Raw genomic sequence first — 24,947 nt, forward strand, 5'->3', positions numbered from 1 at the left:
ATAATTCCTCTGAATCTTCATTTTCTTGCCTATAAGGTGGAGGAATAATGCCTAACCTGAAGATCCTTTAGAGATTTTGTGAGGGTAGAATGATACGATATAAATGAAAGGCCTTCAGGAAGAACTCTGTATTGATGGAATGACGATCTCAGGCATCAAAACTGAAGCTTGGAAATTGTGGTATGGGGAAGCAACATTTATTGACAACTATGGACATTTCACAGATATTATTGCATACCACCCTCAACACAACTCTTCAGAGAGGTATTATAGGCTTCTGCTACTGATCCTAGCTGACTAGCTTTTTTTTTTTTCTGACTAGCTCTTAATAGACTTACCATCCCACAGATAACAACTACAAATTCTGAGCAAAATATTAAAAAATTATTTTCAGAAGAAGATTGACTCAAAAGCAGACAAATTTCAGAGTTGGGGTGGGGGAGGTTATTAATACTTGTGTTAAGAGAAGAGCATTGGTGAATTTCTCAGTTTTTACAAGGTTAGTCTGAGAGCAAGCTCCTGTCCTCCTGCCCTGGATGGCTAAAATTTGGATAGAAACCTGCAGTCCTATTGGTTTGAACAATGAGGGAATATATTTCAAGGCAACTATAGCAGGTGGAAAATGAAGGAGGAAACTCAGGACCAGAGAGGGGAGCCCCAGATTCTGGTTATAAACTCTGCCTAAAAAATATTGTCAACTTCTGAATCAATGTATGTGTGTGGGATAGAAGCCAAGTTGTGCAGCAAAGCCTAAAAGGGAGTAAACAGAAATTTCAGCTGCAGTCCCTTAATGCAATGACAGCTTTGTGGGGGACAGTTCAATCAAGTGACCTATTAAATTAAATAAAGAAACAAACAATCCCAAGACTCTTCTTAGCAACATGAAGAATCCAAAGTCTCCACAGCTTTAGCATGCACAATATCCAGGATACAGTCCAAAATTGTTGGTGTAAAAAGAAACAAGAAAACAGGACCCATAGGAGATAATCAGTAGAGATGAGTCCTAAAATGACCCAGAGTTTGCAATTGGCAGACAAAGATTTTACAACAGCTCTTATAATTGTGCTCAAGGATGTAAAGAAAGTATGCTCACAGAGTGTAAAGATAGAACCAGTCTCAGTAAATAAATAAATACTTAAAAAGAGAACCAAATACTAACTTCAGACCTGAAAAGTATATCTGAAACAATGAAGGCTTATAATCACCACTTATAAATCGAAGAAATTCAGGTTCCAAGAGATGAGGTAATTTCCCAACGTTACATTAGCAAGTGATAGTGTTGGAATTTGAATCTCAAGTCCATTTGGTTTTAAAGACTATTTTTTCCACCGTCATTAGGTAGGATTTAGAGATTAGTAGAAGTCTATAGGAAAACGAAAGTAGAATGTGAACTATTTTAAAACTTCAGTGAACCAGGAGACCTTTGTGGAAAATTTTGCCATTGTTCCCTGAGAGCAGCGGGTGGGACTACCTATCCATGGTCCTGAAATTTGTCCACTATTCAAAATTCTGGGTCTACTAAACCATTTCTGATTATTTGCGCCAATGAGTGAAAAGGGAAGAAAAGATAAACTATAGCAGCCCATGATTTAGAACTTATTCATTTTGGCTTTTAAAACTAATGTGATCCTATCCAATGATGTCCATGGATTTTGCCCATGTTCTGTATATATATTTTTGTTTTGCCTAAATCTTATCCTCATTTATTTATGCCACCTTCTTGTAACTGAGATACAGTTAAATTCAGTTCCTATTTGGTGAGTTTAGTAACATGCATAATCCTGTGCATGGTATTGTGGAAGGCAGAGAAACATGAGACCTAACATTTGCTCTTCTGGAGGACCCACCTGAAAATGAGCACAGAGAAGAAGCAGGAAAAGGGCCAGCATGTGAACTCAATGTCTACTGTATGCTCTTGGAAGACCCACGTTGGAGCTTCTGAGGAGGGTAGATGTCACTGTAAGGGAGCAATCACTAAAGACTTTCTATAAAAGGTGGGATATCACCTGGTCTATAAAAGCTAAGCTCAAGAGAGGATGGGAAAAGATCATTCTCGAGCATAGTAGGTGCTAAATAGATATTTATTTAATGAGAGAATAAGTGCAAGATTATTTTATCCTTGGCTGTTTTTAAGCATCTGTCTTCTAAAATGATTGTTTAAAATATTAAAAACAGACTATTTTATCACTATTTGTAATAGCTCCAAACTGGAAACTACCCAAATGCCTTTCAACAATAGAGTGGATAAATAAATTATATGGAACACAATTTCATTGTGTTCACACAATGGAATACTACCTAACAATGAGAAGGGGCACTCAACAATGACATGCAACATTATTGATGAGTCTTAGAATAACAATGTTGTATAAAAGAAGGCATACACCAAGGAGGATATATTGTAGGTTTCCATTTATACAAAGTACAAAAAGAGATATAGCTAATCTATGGTGTTTGAAGGCAGCATGGGGGACTTGGGTGGCAGTAAGTGGAAGGAGCACAAAGGGAGGTCCTCATGGTTTAGGAAGGTTCTGTTCCTTGATCTGGATATTGGTTACACAGATGGTTCAGTTTTGAACGTCTTATTAGGCTGCACACTTATGATAAGAGCATTTTTCTGTATGTATGTTGTATTTCAACAAAAAGTTAACAAAAACAGGCTATGTTTCCCAATTTGAGTTCCCAGACCCTAGGATCTCTTGCCCTTTCTCATTGATACCAGATACCATGACCTCCTGAAGACGGTTTTCAAAGAATAGCAGGTGTCAGCTCTCCTAACTCCAGGAGAGAAAAAAACAAAACAGAGAATCTTTGCCTTTACTTTAATTGGGAAACAGAGGCCTGTAGACAGGAAGTAACTTGTCCTTTTGTCACATAGTGAATCAAGATAAGAAGTCTTCTGGGAACCTCCTTCTTGTGGTCTAGATAATAGATACTTTCTCAGCCAGACCTACCTGAAGAGACAACGAGTGTCACAGGAAGTCAAGGTAATGGATGGGACTATCTGGAGGTCATTCCCACTGACAATGCCAAAGCCATTCCAATGTCTCCACTGCCAGATCCAAATAAAGCAACATCTGGAAGGTCCTGGGCCTGCCACCTGCTTTTATGAAATTTGAGTAAGCCAGCTCCTCTCTGTGGACCTGGGACCTCAACTGTAAAATTGGAGATTGAACTTGATGACAACAAGGCACAAGAGTCCTTCCAGTCCTAATATTTCAGGATCTAGATCTAATGCAGGGCCATCTGTGTTTGATTAAGCTACCCTCAGGGGGCTGTGCTAGGTTAGGGTTGAAGAAGGAAGTCCTTAGGACATTTTAAAGCAGTCATTTATTCCTTCATTCATTATTTCAGTATTCATTCCAGAACGCTTTATTGGGCATCTGCTTTATGCTAGGTGCTGTGCAGGGGACACAAAGGTGAATGACAAGGTCACTATCTTTGAGGAGCTTGCATTCTGGGACAGGTACAGTAAAGGGTTGTAAAAAGCATGACAAGTGCTGCATGTATAGCTAAGTATCTACTGCTGTGGGTGTACAAAAGACCTGATTCTTGCTTTACGGATGAGGTTCGGCCAGGGGGACTTGCAAGAGGAGGTGATATCTGAGCTGGACCTGGAAGAAGGAAATGGTCAGATTGGAGAAATGGTGGTAGAGATCACTTCCTTGACAAGGAGAACAGAAAAGAGAAGAGAAGGCCTTTTTGTTTGACTAGAACCTGGGGTAGGGGTGTGGGATTAGGGTTGAGCTCTGAATGCGACAACCACCACTGTAGGGGTGGAGGTGGCACTCCAGGTCCAGAAATAGTGGGAGACTGGATGAGGTGGGAGGGAGCCAGGGATGGGCCCCACTCCTTACATTCTTCTTTTTTGCCTTCCTCCCGCATTTGGATGAGTCTCGGGTTTCTGCCTCACGATAACGTTCCAGCCCCCTGAGGCTCTCTGGTCAATAAGCTCTTTAAGAAGCCAAAGAGAGGCAAGATCAATGCAGTTGCCATCGATCCTGCTTCAGTGGCCGATTAGTACCAGAGACTTGGCTGGCCCAGGAGCCCCTTGCTAATGCACCGTGGAACTCAGATTAAATTGGGAGCACCCAGTGGCCCTGGGGAGAGCTTCTGCCCTCCCCATACATCATGGGGCAGTAGCAGAGGAGGTCCTGAACCCCATCTGCTGGGAACTCTTTGCAGCCAGATGAACATCATACATTCCCTAGGCAGACAGCAGATATCTAATCATGTCATTCCCTTGCTTAAAACCTTCCGATGTACCCCACTGCCTTTGGGGTCTGTGCAAGTCCCTCATAGGGCATGCGTGTCTCTGTGATCTGGCCCTGGCTGCCTCTTCCCATCTTATGTCATGTACTTTCCCATCACCCTCTGAGCTCAGTCCAGCAGGACTGCCTTCAGTTCTTCCAACTTGCCATCATATTGCAAGGGGTCATCTGTCATTTTTTCCGGAAAGCCTTCCCTGAGTCTCCCCTTATCACCACCACAAAAGTCTAACTTAGGCACCTTTCCAAGGTTCTCCCTGTACTTTCCTGAGCAGAGCAAAGATGAGAATGTACTGTAATTGCTGATTTTCTTGTCTCATCCTGACTGCAGATAAGAATTTCTTAGGAGCTTCAAAAATAAAATACAGATTCAGTTTCAGCTGGTCTGGAATGATGCTTGAGTATTGATGTTTTATCACCCCCTCTGGGAGATGCTATGGCACACCCATGGCTGAGGGTCACTGAGTTAGAGCCTAAGCTCCAAGAAAGCAGGGGTCACACTGATCACTTTAACCCCCTTGGTTGTCCTTGGCAACCAGCCCAGTGACTGGTACACAGTACATGCCCAGTGCATACTCACAGAATTGCCTGTCCTGGAGCACCCCCACTGACTGAGATTGCTTTCTCTTCCCGCAATTCCTTCCTCTCCAAGAGGGAAGGGTTAGATCTTGGAGTTGACCAGAGTCATTTAGGAGGCTTTTTTTGCAACACATCATATCACATTTAATTCTCAATGTGGTTCTTAAGGCTGGAAGATAAACAATTAAAGTCTCATTTTGCACCAGCGACTCTGAAATTCAAAGAAGGTAAGTTACTAGGCCTGGGTGTCACAGTTAAAAATGGACAGAGCCAGGATCACACCCCATTTTCTCTCTGAAATTTTTTCAATGAGTCTTGTTACCAGGGGTCTTTAGCCTCCTCAGCAGTCATTAGTTCTGCAGCCACTGTCCTTGGTCCTTACCCGTCAGCTCCCCTTCTCTGGGGCAGTTTTCCCACAGTGGAAGGTAGAGGGAACCTTCCCACCATGGAGGCAGCCCCAGTTCCTCTAGCCTCACGTAGATTAGCAGAGTGGCCAGAGAGAGCTCTGGCCTGGGAATCCGGTGACCTGGGGTCTAGGCCAGTCGCTGTCACCCACAGGTACAGTGAACCTGTCCTCCTAGAGCCATTTTTGCAAATTGGGACCTTAGAACACAGCGACATAGGCCCCATAAAGCAAGTGGGGATCTTAGCCCTCAAAGCACTGCCAAGGAGAGTACATATGATGAGGCGTGCTGTGCAGCAAGCAGCATGACAGCTCTCTGGGCCCAGATATTTGCCCCATGCCCTCCTGAGCTTTGGCCTCTTAGTTGGCCTTTCCTCCTTCCCCATCTACAAAAGCACTGGCTTGTCTCAGTTCTGCCCACAGTAGCCTCACATACTGGCACGGGATACCTCACTGACATGCTCCATGGTAATTTGTTTAGACGAAAGAACTTATGAAGTGTGAGACAGAGATGGAGCTGTTTGAACAAGGACAGGGCATCAGTGTCTCCCCCATCTCTGCTTCCCTGGGGGCTTTGAGGCAAAGGGGCAGGGCCTGTCTGACTGGAATGGTGGGAAGCCTGCTCTCCTGCTGCTCTGGGAGGTAGAGAAGCTCTTTAGGAGCACTCATCCCTCTGCTTGAAGGCAGCGTGACACCCCAAGGCAGGAGAGCACAATGAGTTTGACAGCCCAGGACCCATAAGGACCCTTCCTTATGGAGATGTCCTGGTTGGGGGCAGGGGTGCAGGGAAGATGAGAGAGGGATGGAGACAGAGGTCAGGAAAGGGCCAGTTCCCCCATCCTAGTCTTAGAGGGCAATGGTAGTGGTAAGGAACCTGACCCACCGAGACTTAGGTTGGGGACAAGACTCCCAGGCAGGAAGACTAAAGTGCAGAGAGAGAATTAAGGAAAGCAGGCCCTTGGGCTCTACTGCCCCTCTCAGCTCCCCAAATCACTTTCAGCATCCTTGGTCCCAGCCTCTCCTGCAGCCATGGCCCCCTGGGTCCCAAGGGAGCAGACAACATTTGGCTTGAAACTTGTAGGATAATTTTTTTAAATTTAAAATGAATATTTTTCTTATGATACCCAGGACACTAAAGGAACCAAGTTGGATCCTGCTTCAAGAAAAGGAAATTTCTAGGGGTACCTGGTGGCTCAGCTGGTTAAGTGTCCAACCCTTGGTTTCAGTTCAAATCATGATCTCAGGGTCATGAGACTGAGCCCTGTGTTGGACTCCATGCTGAGCATGGAGCCTACTTAAGATGCTGTCTCCCCCTCCCTCCGCCCCTCCTCCCTCAAAAAAAGAAGAAGAGGGAAATATAAGCTGGGCTTTAAGACTCTACTGGGAAATCTGGGAAGGCTCAGGTATCCAGGAAGTCAAGGTAGGAGAGTCCAATCTCAGAATTCACGTTTTTATTTAATATTTTTGTCTAATTTTTAAAAGTCCAGATATCCAGAATTTGAATAATTACTGTCTTCGTTATATTCTCCACATTGGTCCATGTTTGGTCGTATTTTTCACTCATTCATTCATGCTAAAAATATAATACTTATTGTAAATCCATCAACCAACATAAAAGCTAACACTTAGATAATGATCACTACTTAATTGGATGACTTCCTCTTGCCCATCCTATGTCTGCCTCCCTCCATCCAAAGTAACCATCTGAATCCTCTATCTGCCACTTATTTGCTTTCTTTGTTATATCCTTATTGTTATTGTATCTAAATGTTTTTCAGTTCTGAATTTTTACTGATCCCCACCCCTTCTTCCATTTGGGGGTGCCTGTAGTCATAGAATACAGGAAATGAGATATGGGTTGCTCCATTATTTTTAGCTGCAATTAAACTCTATTACTGAAATCACCTTGGCCTCCAGTGTTCTCTGAAAGTGGTGATGGGGGAATAGGGTGGGCGAAATTTCCTGTCCAGAGAGGTCACTATTTAAGAAAATGGTATGAAGGATGAGCTTTGCTGGGCAGGCTTTCTGGATACCCACCTCCTTCCAAGCCCTCACTTAATCCATCCTTGGCCAAAGCCTGGAGCCTTGTAAAACTAGTGTACCCTCTGTGACCACCCAGAGTGGATCCCTGGAAGCCCAGGGTGCGTCTGGCTAGCCAAGTTTGTTCTCGGCAATTCCAGCCAATGTCTGCCCTCTGGAGGGCACAGAGCAGGTGTCTACCCGGAAACCCAGGACACTGCCTGAGATGTAATTATTGGGGTGGAGGGCAGCCAGGTGTCATGCCCTGGACTGGCAGCGGCCAACCCCATCCTAGGCCACCTCGATGTCAGTGTGCTAGCCCCGGGCCTTCCAAGATGTTCATAGTGAATTCCCCCCTCGCGGCTCCTCAGGCTGAGAACCAATTTTATCCATGAGTGAGTCTGCATAATCCTCTTCCGGTCCCCATCCACTGCTTGGGAGGCTCCACTGTGGGCGGGGAGGGAGGCTGCCTGGGCTGGGAGGGCCTGAGCCACTCCCAGGCCTCAGGGGGAGCCCATGGAGGGACAGGTCTGGCCTAAGGTGCCAGGACAGCCATCTCCTCCTGGTGGAGATGTCTAAGTACTCCCCTTGGCTGAGCAGTCCATGTCCCTCATTTCCCCCAGGAGGAAACAGAGGCATTCATTCACCAGCCCACGGGAGGTCACTTTGAGGCCACTATCAGGACCCCATCCCCATCAGGTTTTTTTTTTTTTTATTTATTTTTTATTTTTTTCCCATCAGGTTTTTAATCTAAGTGGATTTGAGGTGGACAACCCTGATGGAGAGTATCTCCTCTGTGCCCCGTCCTCCTCCTGAAGGCTGAGGGTTGCAGGGAGGGGAGGGAACCCTGTCAGAGCTTGAGATGCAGTGGTGGTCCTGGAAGCCGAAGATCCCCCAAGCGAAAAGGGCTTCTAGAGAAAGCCTCACCCTCAAAGTATTGATGGGGAAACTAAGGCCCACAGAGGGAAGTCATTCAGTTAGGGTTTCCTAAAACTGCTCTGGCAGGATAACATGCACCCATCTTTCTGGCCTCCTGTCCTACGAGCTCCTGTCACCCACTTGAATCCCGGAGCCCTTGTACCTTCCCCTTCTCTGGGGAAGTGTCCATACCAGAAGTCAGTCAACCCAGAGTGGCCCCACAGCCCACTGGCTAAGCACAAGGGCTGGCTTGCATGGTTTGGGTTTCAGGCCTAGCTCTGCCTCTTTCCTATGTGATGACCTCAAGCACATGACACAACCTCTCCAAGCCTGTTTCTTTGTCTGGAAAACAAGGCTGCTTATCATAAAGCAGCTCATTCAGACTCAGGGTGGAGTTTGAATGAGATGCTGCAGCCACCAGTCCGCCAAGTGCCTGGCGCCCAGTAAGCAGTCAAGAAATCCCAGTGGTTGTGATGGTCATTGGGCTGGTGCACTCCTATTCATCCTTCACTGCTCTGCCCGGGCATCCTTTCCCTGTGGAGGCCTCTCCCATGGCCTCCCACACAGACTTTGTGCCTTCATTTCGGGCATCAGTTGCTTCTTCTTGTGGCTGGGGTACACATTTATCACCTGCGGGAATGTGAGCTCCTGAGGCGAAGGGATGTCCCTCATTCTCCCACGTCGTCCACAGGCTGTGGCAGTTCGTGTCTCAGTGGCAGGTGTGGCACGGGGCTGTCCTGATTCTTACTGGTACCCACTCTCGCCAAGCTGGGCTCCTCCTGTCCTTTATGCCCCTTCTTCCAGTCCAGCCTTTGGATCTGCATTTGGTGGCCTTCGCTGCCCTCTCCTGACCACAGAGGGCAGGACAGTGCCTGGGGTGGGAGGGAGGGTGGGCTGGGGCATGAGACTCCACTCGACTGGGCCTTCCCGTATGCCTCTGTGCCTGGGCCCTTGACTGCTCTGAGCCAACGGGGAAACCAGCCCTGCCTGGGCTACAGGGGTCACCCTTGAGCCCATCGCCTCAGAAGGCAGTCCCTGACAGTGGCCCCTGGGCCACTCTGTGCCACACACAGGTCCCAGAGTCACTCACAGGCTCACAGCTATCTCCTGCCTTCCTCAGGGAGCATAACAGATTGAAAGAAGAGATGGTTCCAGCTAGGAGAGTCCTATAATTATCAACTGCGGATTATTTTAATTAAAATGCTTTGCATCCTCAGCTCTTAATTTCTAAAATGATTATAAATGTTATTATTAAAGAAAAATCTTTGAAGTGAGATCCATAAATCTCAGCCTGGGCTGAGATGACAGGGGAGCTGATGCAGCAGAGGAGGCCCCGCCTAGGGCTGAGGCACCAGGGGAAACCAGGTTCGAGAAGAAAGAAGAGAGGTGAGGCAGCCAAAGAAAGAGAACAGAGGAGCCACCCCTCCCCTTCCACCCTCTGGATTGTTAGCATTTGGGACTGAGAAGTTACACCAGATCTGGGTCTGGAATTTGCCTCTGCTGTTTGCTGTGTGACTTTGGGCAGCCCAAGGAACCTCTCTGAGCTGGGTTTCTCATCTAAAAACGTTTTCATCTTTCAAGTTTCCTGCAGAAAGAATAAGCAAACTGCTGTCTGGTAGGGCTATTTTGAGGCAGGTTGGTCATGTAGGTAAAGCACTTTGCAGAGTAGCTATAGTATAGCCATTTTGGTTAACCCTGGCCCCATCCTTAGGAGAGCCCCGGGTATTCTCTGCTACTTCAGAGCTCTCTCTCCTGGTGGCCATTCGCTCAGGAGAGATGGCTGTCCTCTGTCCCCACTCCACAATCCTGAGGAGGGGGTCTCAGGGGCATGATTGCTGGCAGCCGGAGCCAGGCACCCAGGGCAGGCCCTTCAGACCTCAGCGGTCCCCATGACGGAGGGGCAGGGCTGGAGGAGACAGAGAGGCCAGCCCTCCCACTTAACATGCAAGGAAATGGAGGCCCAGAGAGGGAAGCGTCCAGCCCAAGGTCACTCTGCAAATTGCTGGCAGGTCATTTTACCATTTTAGCAGATGGCTAAAGCCTGGCTTTCTTGTTTATTTTAAGCCTGTCTTTGTGGTGGCTGAGCACAGATCACCTGAACCAGGCGGGGGTGATGCCCACAATGATGAACCCTGATGAGGGGGGCCGGGAGGAGGGCTGGAAGGAGGGCCGGGAGGAGGGCCGGGAGAGGGGCCTGCAGCAGTGAGAAGACGCTGAGCCCTGGCCTGGGCCCGGGGGCCCAGGATCAGGGCGCTGGGCCTGTGCTCCGAGCTCTCCTACAGCTGGCTGCCCTGACAGCCTAGGGCGGACCCCTTACTGCCCTGAGTCTTAGCTCTCTCCTGGGGACATATGGGGATGGTAATCACTGCCCAGCTGACCTCCCAGGCTGGTGGTGAGGATCGGATGAGATGATAGATCTGAAAGTGCTTCGTAAGCGGGAAAGCGTGAAGTAAATGTAGGAGATTATTAACATTAATATTAATGAACTCACTCGCAGTTGGCCACTAGCCACTGCCAGGACAGGAGATGAACTTTCCCAAGCCTCCATCAGGTTTGCAGAAGGAATGATTCTCACATTCCTGTAGAGCTAAGTACTTGAAGAAGAAACACTCCTCCCCATGGGATTTTCAGCCAGGGAAGCTGAGGCAAGGTGCAAGAGGGACCCCCGTCCCCTGGTAGGCAGAGAGACAGAGAACACTGGCTTTTTCATCCAGGCTGATCTTTCCAGGGGAGCAGGAGGCACCCAGGCTAAGGACTGGGCCCCCTTTTAAGGGTCAAAATGAAGGCAGAGGGGCTTCCTTTCCTGTTGGGTTCCCTTGTTCCAGCCTCAGAAGACTAACCTAAACCCCTCCTTCTGGGGAAAATTGCCAGGTTGAATTGACAAGGATGGAGTCAGGCTCCTGTACTCTCTCTCTTTCTAGCACCTTCCTCCACTAAGTCCCTCCGCCCAGACATGCACATGTGGTGGGCCTTGCTTCTATGAACATAGCTGTACATGGAGCTGCTATGTGCCCAGGGCTGATTCTCCATTCATCACCACCCCCCTTCTCTCCTTCATTCATGCTCAGTAAAGTTTTGGTAAAACTGTAAGATGTACCGGACACTGTGTCAGGCACTGGGGGGCCCCGAGGTGAATGAGACCCTGTCCCTGTTAAAGCTGAAGGGCTGCTGCAGGAGCAAGTGACAGAAGTGCAAACAGGACCTATGCCACCTGCTGGGGTTTGGAGCTGCCGGAACATTCTGGAGCCTGGGGGTAAGGGGAGAAACCAGGAAAGGTTTCTTGGAGGAAGTTGTTCTGAGCCGAGCCTTGAGGGAGGATGCGTGATGTTCATACCCCCCATCACTTAACCCGAATGGAACATTCCAGTATCTTGTCTCACAGAAGTAGGCAGCATAGATCTTCAGGCTTGGAGGAGCCCCACTTCCAGCTAAATCCCCAACCAGCCACAGCTCCTGCAGATGCAGAGCCCTCCACAGCTACTGCCTCCGGGGGTTTGGGATCAGAGCCCAAAGATGGGGCTTGAACCCCAGCCGTGCCTCAAGCAGACTGTGCTCTCTGGCTTCCATGCCTGAAGGATGGGACCAGACTGGGAGGACTCTGTGAGGTCACCATTATGATGAACACGCTGTAAAGGGAAGAGCATGTTGTCATTATTCATTATTTTATTATTCAGTTACTAGAAGAGTTTTGATGTGCCCAGCCAGCCAGATACCTGTCAAGCACAGCTGGATATCATTTCAGTACGTGTTGATTTATTTTTACCAATCGTCCGGTGTAAGGATGTGAAGATTTACAAGATATCTGTGTGCTGTGTGTGTGTGTGTGTGTGTGTGTGTGTAAGAGAGAGAGGTCTGTGTGCTGGCTTTGGTACAGGGAGTCCTGTGCCCCACGGATCCCCCATGCATACTTGTGAACTGTGATGCACACACTCTCAATCATTTCTGCCCCTCAGCTCTACACTCTTGACAATGCGCACCTCGCATCCTGTGAGCACCCTGGGGCAGCCCCAGCTCAGACTCGCTTTGTTCCTGAGTTTTGGTCTTATCGGCATCTCAGCGACACCTAACATCCTGGTCCGTGTACGGGTTCAATGCCCACTGAGAAAATTATCCATCAGTGCAAATAACCCTGTTAGAGGTGGACTTTGCTGGAAGCTAGGACAAAGAGTCCGAATTCTGCATAGTGTAAGGGAGACAATATTCTGGCTGGTAGGTTTCTGGAAGAAGAAAGTGTGTTAGTTGGACACCAGAGGGTGATGGGCCTTCCAGGTGATGGGCCTTCCAGGGGACAGCATGAGCAGAAACAAAGAGACAGGCTAGGGTAGCTTGAGTATCGGGAAGGGCAGCATGGCCGAGCGAGGAGGAGGGAGGGAAGGGTGTTAGCTATTGTTGGCTGGGTGCCATCTTTGTACTGGGAGCTGTGCTGGTCATTCCATAGGCCAGGGCGTCGAGAGGAGCAGTTGGAGATGGGCAGTGTGGCTGAGTTTGGTGCAGAGGACGGGGACAGGTGGACCTGGGCTTCTGGGGAGCGGATCTGCAGCTGTGTGTGTGGTGGGCCTAGGGGAGGTTGGAGGCGGTGAGACCTGTGGGGTGGTGCCTGGGTCAGCTCTGGGGTGGGTGGGGGGAGACAAAGGGGAGGTTCTGGCTTGGGGGCCAGAATAGAGAGAGAGAGAGAGAGAGAATGATGGCGTGAGAGCCCAGCTGTGTGGCTTGTCACTAGGAAGGTGCCTCTAGGGAACAAGAGAGGAGGGACAGCCTTGTGCTGGGAGGGCAGGAGGCAGCAGGCATGGTGATTGGACACCTGGGCCCACTCCATTCCTCTGTTTTGCCTGTAGAGAGAGGAGAGTCAGTGAGAAGCACCATTCAAGGAGGCCTGCTGTGTGTTATACATGGGGCCAGCCAGGAGTCCATTTCACAGATGAAATGATGGAGGCCTGGGGATGTGTGTGACAGGCCAGACTCTCGGGTGAGGACTCAGATCTGACAACACAGCCAGCGCTGGTCTCAAGGCTCCTCCCTCTCCCTGGCCTGCAGCTGGCACTGACCACCCTCCTTTGCCCTCCCCACCAGTTCCACGCCTGCCCAGTCTGTCTGGCACAGCCGGGACCCACCGAGGCATTGCCGTAAGCCCAGGAGGAAGGCGAGAGCTCCTCTCTGGCTTCCCACCCTCAGAGAACCCCGTGCTTTATTTGCAGCTGATTGCTCTGCAGCTTTTGATTTGCAAGAGGGGCTGCGGGTAGGGCTGTCCCTGGCCGCCAGCAGAATTAGAGGTCTGGCTTCAGGTGAAAAAAGCTCCTTTCTTCTCTCCCTCTTTTTTTTTTTTTTTCCTTTCCCTACCTTCTCTTCTGGCTTTTTCTAAAGCTTATTTTTCAAAAAGATTTTATTGATTTATTTGAGAGAGAGAGACAGAGACAGAGAGAGAGAGCACGAGCAGGGGGGAGACAGAGAAGCAGACCCCGCCTCCACTCTGAGCAGGGAGCCCAACTCAAGGCTGCATCCAAGGACCCAGGGATCATGACCTGAGCCAAAGGCAGGCACTTAACTAACTAAGCCACCCAGTCACCCCTTTAAAGTTTACTTTTAACAAGGGATTTGAAATCAGATGCACAAAATTCTGGGACAGGCGGGGGATACGGGGCTGATGCTGACTGGCTGGAGAGAGGGGTGGGCTACAAGTAGATCAAGATCACTATAATGTCTCTGTGCATCAACTGAGCACCTACTAAGTGCAGACCTCAGGCTGGGTGACTGGCAGGCCTCTGTCCTCACCACCCCTTCATGAGGGAGACTCTTTATTCAGTTTCCAGGTAGGGAAACCAAGGCATAATGAGGTTCACAAGATTGCTCCAGGTCATACAGTCAGTGAGGGTCGAGTCTGGCTGTGCCTCCCACCTGGACTGGAACTCCTCCCAGACCCCATTCCAATGTCAGCCCACAAGCTTAGGGGCTTGGATCTTTCTCTGTCCTTTTCACCCCCAGAGAGATTCCTGAGTGGTGAGAGATATGCCTCACAAGCCTGAAGTAGTCCTTCTGGTGGTCCAGGAGGACCTGTTCGGGTGGCTCCTTTCCTCTTTGCTGGCCCCATCCTGGGTAATTGGAGACTTTAAAATCAGAAGGACATTGGCCCAGCTCTGTGACACCGGTGCATGACTAGGAGATGAAAACCCACGCTGGGGATCCCCAGCACCCGCATTCTGCCCCACTCTGTGATCAAGGAGGTGACTAATAATTTCCTGTCACTTCCGTGGGAGAAGCAGCACAGGATATGAGGGGACAGTGTGGGAAGGTATCAGGACCCCATCTTTGGTATCTAACTGACCCGAGTGACCTTTGGCAGCAGCTTCCCATCACACAAGAAAATCCAGAACTTCTTCTGGAGCCTCCATGGCCCTGCCTGGCCTGGGTCTGCCTCCCTTCCTCCTTCCCTTCCAGCTGTGCCTTGCCCTGCTCAGATCCCAGCCACACTGGCCCTACTCAAGGCCATGGTACACACTGCTCCCTCTTCTTGGGGTACCCCTCCTCCCCTTCTGGATGGTTCCTCTTCATCCCTTGGGCTGCACTCATGGCTGATTCTGGGCTTGCCATTAGGACAGGGACCAGCTCTGTCTTATATACCTTTGCCTCTCAGGTGCTCACCTGCAGCCTGGGGCCAGCTTAGGGCCACTGGAAGTACCTATTGACAAATCATTGGACTTAAACTCCCTATACCCGCTATCTCTTCATTTGCAAGATGGGGGTGGTGACATCTACCTCATAGGGTGGCCATGAGGGCACAACAGCAAGGGGCTCACATGAGGTAAGCACTCAGTGGACACCAGCAGCATTCATATAAGTTCTCATTCTTGGGTTGCACCCACTTGGCTGGCGCATTCACGTAACTTAGAAACCTGCAATGAGGACACTGAGACTCCAAGATGTGGTCAAGACTAGCACCTGGGCAGGTGGCTGTCGGTGCCTAGGGCTCCTTCCTGCTCCATCCTTGTCTCCTGCTGACCATGGGCCTTCACGTGGCCTCATCTCACCTCAGCGTTTCTAGAGGGATCAAGACCATGGAGGGAGCCAGTAGGTTGTGGGGGATTCTTTTCACGAGGAACCCAGAACCATCCCCACAGGGCCCTCTCCCCGTAACTGGCCATTCAGGGCCCATCTTCTGCTTTCTCAATAGCCCGTCCCATTGCCCTTCAGCTGACTTCCCTCCCTCACTAAGGACATTTGCATGAGCAGAGCATCTCCAGTGACTGCCTTCTCGCCACCTGCTGCTGTGGCTCTCTCCCCACCTGAAGCCATAAATACATATGCAAAGGCCAGTATATTAATTTGTGTTCGAGCATGGAGCTGGGGACGCCGCCGAGAAGGGGGATTAGGCGGTGGCAGTGGGTGGGAGGCAACAGATGGCTTGATTGCTTTTACCTGTTGCTAATTTGTTAGGCAATAATTCCTCGTGTGTGTATAATTGCGCCCAGACTCGGGGACGGCGGGGCACTGGCCAGTGGATGGTCCTCAGGTGCTTGCATAGGGCAAGGGGTCAGGTGTCCTGCCTGGGAATTAAATGCCAGAGTCTGGAAATGAATGGCTATTCCTAGTTCTCTCTTGATTGGACTCTAGCCTCTGTCCCTGGCTGGGCATCAGGACCCTCTGAGCATATGCAGCAGCAAGGAGGTAGCTGACCTGGGGCCAGCAGGCCTGGCCCTTCCAATAATTGGCTGTGTGACCTTGGGTGGGTCACTGAACATCTTTGGGTCCCATTTGCTTGACTGGAAAATGAGCATAATCACGGGTGCCCTATCCACTTTGCAGGGTTACTGTGAGCGTGAAGAGAGCTAATAGATCTGGGAGCACTTTGACATGTGTAGTGCTCTATAATAGTGAGGCATTATTTGCTAGCAGAGTGGTTAAGAGCTTGGATTCTGGAGTCAGCCAGGCCTGGACCGAATTCTCACTCTGCCACTTGTAACTGGGTCTTGGGTGAGATATCTAAGCTTTCCGTGCTTCGGTTCCTCTGCTATGCAGTGGGGTGATGACACTCCCTACCTCCGGGGCTGCTGGGGGAACAAGGAGTTCACACCAGGCCAGCTCAGCCCAGCTCTCCCAGAACACAGCCCATCCCTACAAGCTGTTTCATTCATCAATTTTTTAAAAAAGATTTTATTTATTTATTCATGAGAGACACACAGAGAGAGGCAGAGACATAGGCAGAGGGAGAAGCAGGCTCCATGTGGGGAGCCACAGGCAGGACTCAATCCCAGGACCTCGGATCACACCCTGAGCCGAAGGCAGATGCTCAACCCCTGAGCCACCCAGGAGTCCCTAATGAACCTTTTCTGTGTTGGTCTCCATTACCTGCTGGCTGTGTGACCTTGGGCAAATCCTTTCACTTTCCTGAGCCTCAGTTTCTTTTTCTGTATAATCAGGGGCAGGATGGAGGGCATATCTGGATTACTCTGACGATTAAATGCCACAATATATCAATATATGTAAAAGGGCTGCTCCGTGTCAGACACATAGCTGGCACTCAGTGATAACTGATCAATTATCACTGGAGGGTAAGTGACAGGGCTTTCATTTGAAATCACAGAGAAAACAAGGCTTCCGAGTTTGTCAGGAAAGCATCCTTTTGAGAAAGTTGCTCAAGGGGTTATTGACTGAGAAGTCATCTTATCTCTCCTTGGCCTTTGAATTTCTCTTGGGGAAATGTGCAATTGGTAGAAGAAGTAGGTTGATGGAGGGAATGGGAGGTGGCAATGGGAATGGGCCAAGTGGTGAGGAGGGCAAGCCAGGGTCCTGGTAGGGGGAGGCAGGAGCTGTGGTGGGGTGGGCTGGGTTCCTGATCCTCCTGTGTGGTGGCAAGTGGGAGATGGAGAAGGTGGGAGGAGGAGAGGAGAGGAGGGAGGGGAAGGGGTGAAGGGAGAGGGTGAAGAGAGTGAGGGGAGAAGGAGGGAGGGACAAATATTTTGCCTTCCATTTCCGTCCCCCTCCTTTCTATGGCAACTGTCCTTGTCCTCTTATAATTCATTCTATATCTAAATAGCGCCCTCCCCAAATAATATGCCCCTCCGCCCTGTGCCTCTGAGACTCACACCAAGAAGCACACATGAAGTGTTTCAGGGGGCCTCTCCTTGAGCATCAGGCCTGCTGGGAGAGCTGTCCTGTCTATTTCTCTCCGGCCTTTCCCCTTTCCTTGGCAGGGGCAATGGGGGAGTGCACGGAACAAAGGCAAACCTGCCTGGGATGTGGAGTCTCAGGTACCAGCTGGTGACTCTGGACCAGTTGCAAACCTTCCTGTTCCTCTTGTTATGCAACACACACCGTCATAATAGATGAGCATGTCTGCCTCCCAGGAGCTCGGGTGTGCAAGGTACGCCGCAGGGGGGCCGGGTCACGTGAGCAGTGCTGAGCGCCCTCCAGCCCGACACAGGTTCTGGCAGTAGTCGTACAGGGCTGCGCTGCGTCACGCGGCAGCTGAGTGTCCCAGGCAGGGATGTGAAGCCAACTCGGGACTACAGAGCTTGCTTACATAAGCCAGCCAGGCCCAGGGATGGGTTTTTGGGATATTATTGAATCTTCCCCATATTTGCCAAGGGTCTACCCTTGATCTTTTAACACATGTCTCTTCTCCAACTCTGCTCTGCCTAGACTCCCTACCCTACAGTCAGGGAACCAGGGAAGGAAAGAAAGAAGGCCCCACTTGGGGCCAGGTGCAGTACTGGATGCTCTGTGCCCCTTCCTTCACCCGACCATCGCCACGGCCCTTTGGGGCTGGTAGTAGTGTGTTTTGTTATAGGTGAAAACCCTGAGGTAAAGTGACGTGTCCACCGGCATGTGGCTAGTGGAGCTGGGGCTGGAACCCACACTGCCTTCCTCCCGACACACTGGCTTCCCCTCTCTCAGCTCATAAGATTTTCACGCCCTGTATGAGCTACAGACTTTCTCATCCCTTGTGACTCAGAAGTCACAGAATTCTATGATATCGAGACTTTTGTGGACTTTAAAGCAACTTCCTCCCTCGTACCATTTACTCCCACTATGTTCTATTGCACATATATTAATAGTAACCTAGATGACAGTGAAAAATAAAGCAGACCAATGCAGAGTGGAGGGCTATGGGTATGGCTCTCTCTGTGTGTGACCCAGAGATGTTGCAGAACCACAGGGAGCTGCCTTAACCTCAGCCACAGCCGTCTACCAAGATGTGGCTGTTCTTGGAAGCCCAGTTACCCCAGTTGTTTAGAATATGGTGTTGGGTTTTTTATCAAATCTTGCAGGGAAAATTGGTGGTGGGGAAGTAAGGGGCTTGCTGGCAGCTTGGGAAGACCAAGAATGGTGACGACTCATTAGAAGTCATGTGTTTCAGAAAGACAAAGCAGTTCTCAAAGGAAAGACGACCCCGGGGCAAGAAAGGACATCCCCCCCCACCTGCCTTCCCCCATGCCATCATCTCAGGGCCTCTCTCGCTGCAAGCAGATTAGGGAAGCAAAGTCTGGGAGAGGGCTGAGCACTTTCGGGGCTGTGCACATTCTGTGGGAGTTGATACGTGTTTAATTTAGGCATGCTGGTGCGCCATGCCAAAGTTTCCATCAGCTCCTGGAAAAGTGAGAAAACATGAGTGAATGTTTCAAACAGCTAAATTTATTCGTTTTCAATAGGATTGTCCTTTTTTCTGGGATTATATCTTTCCTTCCTTGGTATTAAAACATCCTTTCATCTAGGAAACAATGGTGATCCTAGACTTGATTTCTTGAGTATCTATACTTGGCGGAATACAAAGCCGGCGATTCTATGTTGAATCCTTTAATTTTCTCTTAAAAATTTTTGCTGAACTACAAAATCCTGAAGTCTGAGGACCACTGGGTTGTACTTTGTCAGTTATCATTTGTATCAACTCTCTTCTCAAACTTGGGACGATTTTTTTTTTCTGCTTGCACAGACATTCTTTGAAATTCAAATACTTCAACCCTGTGCTTAAATTTAAAACCCTTTCTTTGGCTGGGCGGCGGCGGGGGGGGGGGGGTGCCTACAGGGCAAAAGGTATTATATTCCACATGCACCATAATTTGGAGAAGATATTTCCTTTACAAGATTGTGTCTCTTTGCTTTTCTGTATCTGTTACTGTGACTTGGTTTAAAGAATGTTCATTCCTATAAAAAGACCTCATAGGCTAGATGCGGTGGTGGGAGTTAAGGAGGGGGGTTGGAAGGGTGGGAGGGACAGATGAGGAACCTTGTGGTATCCTGAGACTTGCAGATAAAGCAAAAGCTCAAATCATAGGTGAGAGACTACCAAGTTCCTAGATCTAGGAAGGGCCGTGCCAAAACCAAGCTCAAAGGGGCAAGGTGGGGAGAACATGTTAGAGAGATCAGTAATGCTCGATTCTAAGAGAATCTATTAGAGTACGTAGTGGAGAATGAGATGTGCAAGGAGTCTCCAACCGTGATGGTCAATGTCAGGGTTGGAGCTCTGTGCATTACTTGGTGGATGGTGCAAGGTAAGAAACCCAGGTGCAGAGACTGCACATGTCCCTGGTAGAAGGTGTCCCTATGTGCTATTAACATTGCTACAGTAGACAAAGCAGGAGATGGCACACGATTGGCAATTCTTGCATTGTCACAACTACTATTGTGATGCAGGACCTACTTCCTTCTTCCCTTCAAGAGAATTTTGCTGGGGAGCTCCATTTTTCACACTCCACTTCTTTCCCTACACCTACTAATGCTCCCACAGGGAAGAGGAGTTGTAATGTGATACCTCAAGTTCTGGACCCCCGTAGGAACATTAGAAAGTGAGCAAGACCTGCACCCTGGTGCGCATCCCTCCTAATGCTCCGTGCATCCTTGTGGGAGCACATCATGCAAGTCCCTCTTTCTATGTTTCACGTGGGACTGTAAGTGGACAAGGCAAGCCTCAAAGATGCAGGTCTGGCTTTGTCCTCTAGGCCCCAAATTGAGTGGATGAGTTAGCCCTACTTTCAGATTCAGGGGAAGGAAATAAGAAGCCATGTCAGATCTCCAGGCCTCCACCATCTCAGTTATACCAGGGGGTTATGGAGTAGTGACGCTTAGATATAAATATAATAATCCTTTGTTTTCCATTCTGTTCATGTCTCCTTGGCCTTAAATACTAGCATTCTGCTGACGATCCTCAAATCTCTTTCTTGGTTCTGGCTCTATGTACCCGGAAGTCTACTCGGCATCTCCCAAGGCCATCTACTGAGCAAGCCATTTTCCAAGTGGCCTAAATGAGCTCCTGGTCTTCAAGACCTACTGCCCTGTAGCTGGTCTCATCTCAGTGAATGGCAAATCTCTTCCTCAAGTTAGGTCCCTGGGAAGCCTCCTGGCTCATCTGGCTACCCTTTTTGCTTCTATTCTAGCCCCTGCTCCCCACATCATGGGCCATTCTTGGCCAGAGTGGTTCTGTGAACCTGTAGGTCAGATTATGTCACTGATCTGCACCAAACTTTTAATGCTCCTTAACGACACTCTGTCTCTCTGTCTCTTTCTCTCTCTCTCTCTCTCACACACACACACCTTCCTATGAGTTACAAGCCCCAACAAGATCTGGCTCCCCCTTACCTCTCTGACTTTATCTTCTATTACTTCCTCCCTCATTTTCTTACACACTGGCCTCCTGGCTACTCCTTGAGTGGACCTGTCATGCTCCTACTTCACGGCCTTTGCACACACTGTTGCCTTTTTCTGAAAAGCTCTTCTCCTCCGTACCCACATAGTGGGCTCCCTCATTTCAGTCCAGTCTTTACTCAGTGGGGTCTTTCTGACGGTCTTCTCTGAGATCTCAATCCATAACATTTTATATCTCCCTCTCCTGCTCATTCTTTTCTCTCTCTGGAAGTTCTCTCCATCTAACATTTTATATACTTTACTGTCTTGTATATTGTCTGTCTCCCCAGCAAGAATAGAGGTGACAGGAAGAGTTTTCGCTATTTTGTTCACTGGACCTTGTTAGAGTTCTGGTTATAGTAGCTGCTCTATAAATATCTGTTGGAAAATAATGAGTCAATGAAGCACATGAAGAGGTGCTCAACCTCATTAGTCCTTGAGAAATGCAAATCGAAACCACAATAAGATAGCACTTCATACTGATAGAATGGTTATTATTAAAAAGGCCTACAATCAGGTGCCTGCAAGCATGGGTAGAAGCAGGACTCTCTTACACTGCTGGTAGAATTGTAAAATGGAGCAGTCCATTTGCACAACAGCATGGAAGTTTCTTTAAAAGCTAAATGTCAATGGCTCAGCAGTTTAGCGCCACCTTTGGCCCAGGGTGTGATTCTGGAGACCCGAGATAGAGTCCCATGTCAGGCTCCCTGCATGGAGCCTGTTTCTCCCTCTGCCTGTGTCTTTGCCTCTGTGTGTGTGTGTGTGTGTGTGTGTGTGTGTGTGTGTGTGTGTCTAATGAATAAATAAATAAAATCTTTGGGCAGCCTGGGTGGCTTAGCGGTTTAGCACCGCCTTCAGGCCAGGGCCCGATCCTGGAGTCCTGGAATCAAGTCCCACATCAGGCTCCCTGCATGGAGCCTGCTTCTCCCTCTGCCTGTGTCTCTGCCTCTCTCTCTCTCTGTGTCTCTCATGAATAAATAAATAGAATCTTTTAAAAAAATTTAAAAAATAAAAGCTAAATGTCAATTTATCATGTGACCTTGTGTTTTTACTCCAAGGTATCTTCTACACCAGAGAAATGAAAAACTGTGTCCATGCAAAAGCTTGTATGCAAATGTTCACAGCAGTGGTCTTTGTCGTCCCCCCAATGGAAATTAGTCAAATATCCATCAGCAGGTACATGGCTGAACAAAATGCAGCATATCCAATGCAATGGAATACTAGTCAGTAATCAAAAGGATTGAACTATGGATACGACCGGGATGAACCCCAAACAAATGCAAAATGAAAAAGTTAGACACAGAAGACTGTATGTTGTATGACCCCACTCATATGAAATATCCAGAAAAGGCAAATCTAGAGAGAAAGAACACAGATTCATGGTTGCCTGTGGATGGGATAGGGTGGGTTAAAAGGATATGAAGGATCTTATTGCAGTCATAAAAATGGAGTTGGGTTGTTGGTGATGGTTGCACAACTTGGTAGATTTATGAAAAAATCATTGAATTTAATGATCAAACACTTAAAATGGCTGAATTGTATGTAAATTATACAGGCAAATCTCAGAGGTATGAGGTTCGGTTCCAGGCCACCTGAATAAAGCGAATATCACAATAAAGCAAGTGAAATGGACTTTTTGTTTCCCCGTGCATATGAAGGTTTTATTTACACTCTACTATAGTCTAGTAAACATGTGATAGCATTATACCTAAAAAGGAAACAATGTATATACCTTAATTAAAAAATACTTTATTGCCAAAAAAATGCTGCCAAAAAAATGCTACCATGCTAACCATCATCCAAGCTTTCAGTGAGCTGTAATCCATGACCATAGATCACCATAACAAATATAATAATAATAATAATAAAGTATGAAATACTGGGAGAATTACCAAAATGTGGCACAGAGACACGAAGTGAGGAAACGCTGTCGGAAAAAATGGTGCCACCATGTAGATGTGCTCGATGCACGGTTACCACAAACCTTTAATTTGTAAAAAACGCAATTATCTGCAAAGTGCAAAGTGAAGTGTGATGAATGAGGTGTGCCTGTCCCTCAGTATTGTGAGGTAATGTAATGAATGAATGGACGCTCCTGTGCAGAGCTCCCTTGCTCAGAAATCCTGGGGAGGTTGGGGGCTGGGGACCAGGGCAGGGCGGGGCCTCTCTGGTCCCTCCCATCTGACTGCCAGCGTGGCTCTGACGACCTCTCTGCTCACACAGTGGGAGCAGAAGAAGAACGGGTAGGAGCTCCATCAACCATTGCTGCTACTGGGGCCCTGTGGGCCTCGGGTTCGTGGCAGCCAGGGAGCCAGGCCTGCCTGTGGAGTCTGAGGGGGGAGGCGGAGAGTGGGGAGCAGAAGCAGGTGGGGAGGGGGGCCCAGCAAGGAGGATCTGAAGTCAGCAAAGCCTTCGGAGAAACAGAAGGGCAGCCAAGGGAAGAAATAAAAGCTGTGGAAAGTCTTGGGGCCGCCAAAGGGAATCAGAAGGGCGTTTTACAAATATATCAGGGTGAAAGGGATCCTTGAGAGCCGCCCGGCCCATTAATAAATGAGAAGGGAAATAAAATTAATGATGATGATTAAAATGGCTGAGCTGCTGAAGTGCTTTGTAAAATTGGTCTTTAACAAGGAAAAGGAAAAAAATCCAAGGGATGGGCAATTAGAAGGCGACAGAAGCCTTGTCAATACAGTAGATGAAAGGTAGGAGAGAGAATACTTAGAAAAATTGGATAATGCCGACCCAGTCTGCATTGCTGCATCCGGATATAAGCCTTGGGGGCTGAAGGGGATTGCTGATGAGATTATTAAACCCTTGGCAGGTATTTTAATTATATATATATATATATATATATATATATATATATATAATTTTTTTTTTTTTTTGAGAAGGGAGGCAGACTCAATGAAAATTCAAGAGCCTGGGATAAAAGAGGGAGAGCACCTTTACTGGGCATGGCTCCGTGCATCATACTTGATGTGTCATTTAAGTCCCCAGCAGCACTGTGTGCTTCTGCAATTAGCACCCTTTCCCGGCAAAGAAACTGAGACCCAGAGAGTTTCTGTGACTCTCTGAGATTATACAACTAGCAAATGATGGTGGCAGAACTTAAACCCACATTTTTGTTTTTTTAAAAAAATATTTTATTTATTTATTTTAGAGAGAGATAGACATCATGAGCAGAGGAGGGACAGAGGGAGAGAATCTTCAAGCAGACTCCCCACTGAGCACGGAGCCTGACGCGGGGCTCAATCTCACGACACTAAGATCATGACCTGAGCCACAATCAAAAGTTGGATGCTTAACTGACTGAGCCACCCAGGCCCCTGTTGAACCCAGTTTTTTCGGATTCCAAAGCAGATGCTTTTATCCTCCACCAGCTGCTGATTCTAACTCTCAATATTTGATTCCCCCTGTCTGAGAGAAAGACACCCACCTCTCAGTGACCCACTGCCAGTGATGGTCCTTTGTCCCAAAGCCTTGGGATTCTGATGAAAATGGCAGAGAGGGAGTTCTCTGGTTCTAATTTTATGATGTTTAGAGAGGCTTACATTTATATGTTGAAAGGAAAGAAAGGGGGCAGAAGTTGAAGAATGTGAGCCCGGGGGTATGAGGTGTCAGTCATCAGGGATGTATAGGTTCCCGGAGTCCAAAGTCCTTATCATACATATGGGAAACTGAGGCCTGGTGGAGGAGAGGGTGACTCTCCCCCAGGTGACAGCAGGAGCAGGGGCCATAACCAGGACTGTTGGCTTGAGGTCCAAGGCTTTATTTTCTGTACGTCTTGGCCTAAGCTTATTTGCCCTTGTCCCTGACTTCTGTCCTGTGATATCCAAACACTGGCCTTGACTTTGACTCTCAGCTTAGACTCTGTCTTCTACCTCTGCTTTTGTGCCCTAACCTATGGTTCTTATCAATAGCTTCTTTAACCTTCACACCTTGTTTCTGTTGTTGTTTTGTTGTCCTGATACCTTGGGCCAGGTGGTTGGGATGACGGTAGGAGGAGCCTGTGGAACTGGTCTCTCTCCTGTCCCACCAATCTCCTGTCATTCTGGGGTCCTGTGCATGGTGTGATAGGAACCCACCTGTGAGAGATTAAAATACTGGCCATGGCTTCATCCATTGTAGAGTTTACTTCCCTGTTTCTT

General features: G+C 48.4%; 1 long non-coding RNA gene across 1 annotated transcript; it reads right to left on the reverse strand.

Moving 5' to 3' along the window:
- Nucleotides 1-6,696: 6,696 nt before the first annotated feature.
- Nucleotides 6,697-11,875, reverse strand: LOC119876612. Its single transcript, XR_005364063.1, has 3 exons — nucleotides 10,679-11,875; nucleotides 8,818-9,059; nucleotides 6,697-6,823 (listed from the first exon to the last, which is right to left on the reverse strand). It is a non-coding gene; the product is annotated as an uncharacterized LOC119876612 (long non-coding RNA).
- Between the last annotated feature and the right edge of the window lie 13,072 nt (nucleotides 11,876-24,947).

This window comes from Canis lupus, chromosome 9 (genome assembly GCF_011100685.1).
Source record: "Canis lupus familiaris isolate Mischka breed German Shepherd chromosome 9, alternate assembly UU_Cfam_GSD_1.0, whole genome shotgun sequence".
Lineage (NCBI taxonomy): Eukaryota > Metazoa > Chordata > Mammalia > Carnivora > Canidae > Canis > Canis lupus.